This window comes from Pteropus vampyrus, unplaced genomic scaffold (assembly GCF_000151845.1).
Source record: "Pteropus vampyrus isolate Shadow unplaced genomic scaffold, Pvam_2.0 Scaffold14, whole genome shotgun sequence".
Taxonomy (NCBI): Eukaryota; Metazoa; Chordata; class Mammalia; order Chiroptera; family Pteropodidae; genus Pteropus; species Pteropus vampyrus.
Genome location: NW_011888795.1, coordinates 3,593,308 through 3,599,315, shown reverse-complemented (window position 1 = coordinate 3,599,315; position 6,008 = coordinate 3,593,308). Strand labels below are relative to the sequence as shown.

The 6,008-nt window shown below is 35.2% G+C and overlaps 1 pseudogene; it reads left to right on the top strand.

The window, feature by feature from the left end:
- The first annotated feature begins 1,333 nt into the window (after nucleotides 1-1,333).
- Nucleotides 1,334-1,451, top strand: LOC111734527 (annotated as a pseudogene).
- The last annotated feature ends 4,557 nt before the right edge of the window (nucleotides 1,452-6,008 follow it).

Here is a 6,008-nt window from a genome sequence, read left to right as displayed (position 1 = left end):
TCTCCAGGGAATGGTCTGCTGAGTTATCTGGTAGACTCATTCGTTATTTTCTGTGTATAAACTTTAGATAGGTATCAGCAGCATTAGGCCTTGCATTTTCATTAATGGTTTCATAAATTGTAAAGTCCAATTCACTTGATTAGCAACTTAGGGGGGATTCTGTACTTGTAGCTTCACATAGACTCCACCCATGCAAACATGTCTTATCTTCTTTCTGCTGGGCAAATGAAGATATACTGTAATAGAGAGATAGACAAAAGAAGAGAAATAATAAATGTGGTAATGATAACCCAGTACATTCGTATAGCAGTTTGCAGTTTACAAAGTACTTTCACAGAGTGTGACATACTGGAAAAAGTATAGAATCTGAATTCAGAAAAAAATCTGTATGAGATTAGTGAATCTAGGGTTTACTAGTAAAGTAATAAGATCATTTACTCTCTAAGTTTCAGAGTTATTGCCTTATAAAGAGGATTATCTTTGTGTAGTCCACCTATCAGCATTATAGGGAAAACTGATTGGAATTAAATGAGACATGGAAAGTGAAAGTATTGGTAAACTCTGAGTGCTCTACTGAGATTAAACCTCATCAGAATCATCATCATCTCTTAAAGGATGATGGACTATAATTTCTCATTAATAAAGATGAAAGTTAAAAAAAGTATTACATATTTATCTTATGATAAGTAAATATTAAGCATGCAACTAAATTTTTTATGAATTTTATTTTAGAGAGGCAATATTAAGGAAAAGATTAATAATTTGGTAACATTAGTGTCTTGAAAAAAATAAATGAGTTCAATGCGGGAAACATAAAAACTTACCATAAGAGTGCAAAAATTATACAGGAATCAAGGCCCTGAGTTGCAAGGAAAGTAATAGAGAAAACTAGAGAGTGAAGAAATAATTTTTAATACACAAATATCTCTTGGAGAGATCAGAGAATAAGATTTGGGAAAAGCCTTATCTCTAGGTGTCAAGATTTGTGAGGTATAAAATTAGTAAACTTGTTTATTATTTAGAGATTCTTATTATCTGATCTTGAATTAAAAATTTAAAATAAAAAATGTTAGGGACTGGGAAAGAATAAAGAGGAGTGAAATATGGTTGATTTATAAGATTATGAAAGAATTTTATATTGTCAGGGGGCGGGGAAAGCCAAAATTTGGAAAGAAGGCAAAATATGAATGCATGTCTTTGCACTGTAATACTAGAGTATTGTCTAACAGGACTTCCTAGGAATTATTTAACCAATTAGGAATTTGTTCCTTTGATTAGGGCCCTGATTCTGAGAAGTTACCTACTAACTTGTATTTTTTTTAAATCAAGTAGAGTCTATGGCTATGCCACCCTGAACAAGCCCAATCCCGTCTGATCTCGGAAACTAAGCAGGGTCGGGCCTGGTTAGTACTTGATGGGAGACCATCTAGGAAGACCAGGTGCTTTAGGCGTAAAAAATAAAAAAAATAAGGGATTGTAAACCGACAAGGTCCTTGCAATCTGTGAGGTCAGCCAAGGGTTGCCTCACCTAAATAAAATAAATAAAATAAAATAAAATACAAATGAATCCTGTCCTATAGAAAAGATAACTTTATACATAATTTTATTGCCCTATAGGACTCTAACTTAGCAACATTATTCTATTTTTTTTCATCTAATGTGACTTGTATAATTTTGCCAACAGACTATATACATCTATGTTCCTCAGTTGCTCTTTGAATCATGCTATTAATTCTTCTGTTCATAAATTAAACAATCTGTGATATGCATTATTTTAAATTTCTGTCGCATTTTAAACTTTTTAAAAATGAGTTTCATGTTTTGTTTTACTTTTGTACTTGCTACTTGCATTTTTTTTTGCTCAAATTCAAGAACATAAGAACAAATTTGTCAAATATACATAATTTAAATAAAATTTAACTTGTATTTTGCATTTATATAGCATTATTTTACCAAAATTTTTTCTCTGATATCATTGATCTGATTGGCCATAAGCAGTAGCACTATTCACATACTTAACTGAATAAAGCAATGCAGAAAAAGTTTTAAAATTTCGATGATATTAAATTTTAAACATCACAATGGATATCTACATCAGAAAAGAAATCAGGATCATTGCCTCTTTAAAATAAAAACTACAAGGTCTCTTCTCAAAACCCAACTTCGGAAATACTAAATGTTTAAAAAGAGTTGTTTATAAATTAATCTAATAAACTAATGTTTAACACAATAGGGAAATCCTTGAAAGAAAGTTGGTTCTCAGTCAGTGCTGCAGTTGTGGTTGGTAGAAAGGCTGAGGTGGTTAGAAAGCTGTCTGGCTGCGGAAACCAAAGAGAAGTGAGAGCAAGTTAGGATACTTGCCTGTTGAAGAGAATAGAGAGAGGTGGAACTAGTTATTGATAAATGTTTTAGTTAAAGTTCTCCTGAGATATAGAATCATCTCTCCCCTTCTGCACCATCCCCTACCCTCGCCTTCTCTCTCTCTCTTTTCCTCTCCCTCCACCCTCTTTTTCCCTCTCTCTCAGTCAGTCTCTCTCCTTCCTAGCTCTTGCCTGAGTCCAAACTTTTAATGACTAGAAGTCCAAATTTTGCTTGTGCCTCACAAGGGTATTAGCGAGCACATCCACTACCATTTCTACCCCATGATTCTCAGACCCATGAATCCTGGATATGGGAAAAACAACATATATGTTGATTTCTAATTTAAACCATATACTGCATCTTAGAGGACATTATCCTGTGCTTCAAGATAATATCCCCTATATCCCCTATCTGGTACCATAACTGAGTCTTCAAAAGGCCACTTCAATGTTCTATCAGGCCAGCAACTTCAGGAAGATGAGAATGTGGTTAATATGATAACACTGACCAATTCCATGAGCGTGAATTCATTGTCTCACTTTACTTGCTATTAGATGAGTTTCATTTGGCTTTGCTTTGGGTTTGTTGTTATTATCAATGCTATGTGAAAAACATGAATATAGCATCTCAATAGTCCACAGATAATGGTTTTGGCAGAAGCATTGTAGGCAAGAAAAGCAAACCCATATTCAGAGTAAGTGTCTATTCTAGATAAGACAAAAGATTGCAACTTTCTTGGTAGTAGTACTCCTCTGTAATTAATCTGACACCAGCTGGCTGGCTGATCTCCTGGGAAACGGTGCCATATCAGGGGCACACAAGTGGTTGATTCTATTGGTATATTGGACACATAATAGTGGTTGGAGCTAGATCACTCTTGATGAGTGAAGGTCTATATTGCTGAGCCCATGCAAAACCTCTATCTTGCCAACATAACCACTTTATCATGAGTCCTTGAGCAAGAAGAGGCTAGATAATTAACAAATACCCACAAAATAGAGCAAACTCTAAAATGCGGTAGTCTCACATTACCTCGAAACCTCTAACTTTGATGATGCTAAATGTGCATCTGATCCAGGAGCTGGGGACGAGGACAGTATAGAAGTTGATCCACAGCTTCTCCACAGGTCCATATTATTATTAAGATCCTTCTTTGCTGAAGTTGCTTTTTGATGAGAATTCACATAGGCACAAATATCTTCAAACATTGTGCCCATTTGAAAGCTTCTCTTGTATATTTCTTTCTCAGATCTTTTGATTAATTCCCCATTATATTTCTTCCAAGTTCCCAACCATCAGTCAAATTATTAGCTACTGCCTACTATTCAGTGTAAACCCATGTCTCTAGACTTTCAAGCAAAATGCAAAATCCTGTACATTGCTCAAAATTATGCCTACTATGCTCAATTTGACCTATCACAACAAAATCCCAGCAAATTATTTTGTGATATTCACAAAAAAAATCCCAGCAAATTATTTTGTGAATATCAACATACTGATTCTAAAGTTTATTTCTAAAGACAAAAAAACAAAAAACAAACAAAAAAAAAACGGAGTAGATGACACATTACTGAAAGAGAAAAATGTCAGAGAATTAATGCTACCAGGCTTAAAGACTTATTATGAATCTATATTAATCAGGACAGTGTGGTATTGGTGAAAGACTAGACAAATAGATCAATGCAACAGAATTGAGAGTCCAGAAATAAACCACACACATATAGTCAACTGATATTAATAAAGAAACAAAAGCATTACAATGGAGAAAGTATAGTCTTTTCAACAAATGATGCTAGAATAACATGTAAAAAATTGAATTTTGACCCTGACCTTACACTTTTCACAAAAATTTACATTTAGATCATAGACCTAAATGTAAAATGATAAAATTTATGGAAGATAACATAAGAGAAAATCTAGATAATCTTGGATCTGGTAATATGTACACCAAAAGCATAACTCTTGAAAAAATCAATAATTTGGATTTCATTAAATTAAAATTTTCAGCTCTACATAAGACAGTTAAGAGAAAAGAAGACAAACTATAGATTGGGAGAAAATCTTTATGAAAACTCATATCTAATAAAGGACTGATATCTAAAATGTACAAATAACTCTTAAAACAAAACAATAATTTTTTTAAAAATGGGCTAAAGATTTGAACAGACACCTCCCCAAGGAAGATATAGAGGTGGCAAATAGGCATATGAAAAGGTGCTCAGGATCATGTGTTTCCTAGTTCAAGCTGCTAAAATAAATTATCACAAACTGAGTGTCTTATAAACAACAGAAACTTATTTCTCACAATTCTGGAGTTAGAAATCTGAGATTAAGGTTGAGTCCTCATGAGAACCCTCTTCCAAGTTGCAGAGAACTAACTTCTCCTTGTAACCTCATAAGCAGAGAGCAGAAAGAGGAAGCAAGCTCTTTTGAATCTAAGAAGGGTGGTAATCTGTTTTATGAGGGCACTACCCTTAGGAACTCATCTAATCCTAATTATCTCCAAAAGTCCTTTTCTCCTAATACCATCACATTGGGGGATAGAGCTTTAACATATAAATTTTATGGGGATGAATCATTTAGCTTATAACAGAAGATAATTAGGGAATTGAAACTTTAAACCATGACCATCACACACTTTTAACGATGTCTAAAATCCAAAACGGTGACAATATCAAACACTGGAGAGGATTTGAAGCAAGAACTCATTGCTGGTAGAAATGTAATAAGCACAACAACTGTAGAAGACCACTGGCAGTTTCTTCCAAGCTAAACATATATATTCTCAGCAAATGATCCAGCAAATGCCCTCCCGGGTATTTACTCAAGTGAGTTGACAACTTATGTCCACACAAAAGCCTGAATATGAATGTTTATAACAATTTTATTCATAATTTCCAAAAACTAGAAGTAACCAAGATGGTCTTCAAAAGGCGAATGGAAAGATTGGATTAAAGATGGCAGAGTGAAAGACGTCCCTAGATCTCTCTTCTTGAAATAACAATAATTTGAACATCTAAAACTCAACAAAAAACACACAAACTGCACACCAGCACGTCTGAACATGGGATCTGCACATAAGAGCTACCACAGGACAGAACACTAGGTGTCAGGTGGTGGACTGGGAGAAACAAAGAAACTGCCTCTTGTAGCCAGAGCTCCCTGTAGGAGGAAGGGGAGGAGAGAAGGCGTGGAGAGTTCCCTGAACAGATCTGTATAGGAGTGCTGTGAGCTCCATGCTGCCAGCAGCAATGCCCAGTCGTAAGGGCAGAAGGCAGAGAAACGGGAATAGCAGAAAAGCAGGGATGGCAGAGAAAAAACAGTTGATTTTTACCAGCTGTGGCTGCAAAACCCAGGCTGAGCTGCAGCCCATGCCCAACCCAGAGGGCCCCTCCCCCCATACTCTCTGAGACAGATCACCACCAAGCTGCAGGAGAATCTGAGCAAAAGCTACCGAAACTGTCACTAACATTGACAGGAACTGAGACTGAGGGTAGGAAGTGTGATTAAACGTCTATAAGGAAAAAAAGACATTATTAAGACTTTATGTAAAGCAGAGATCCAATAGGCTTAGATGCCACCTATTGGAAACCAAAAGAAAAACACTTTCTTTGCAACAGGCTAAGGACCATTATATAATAAATCTT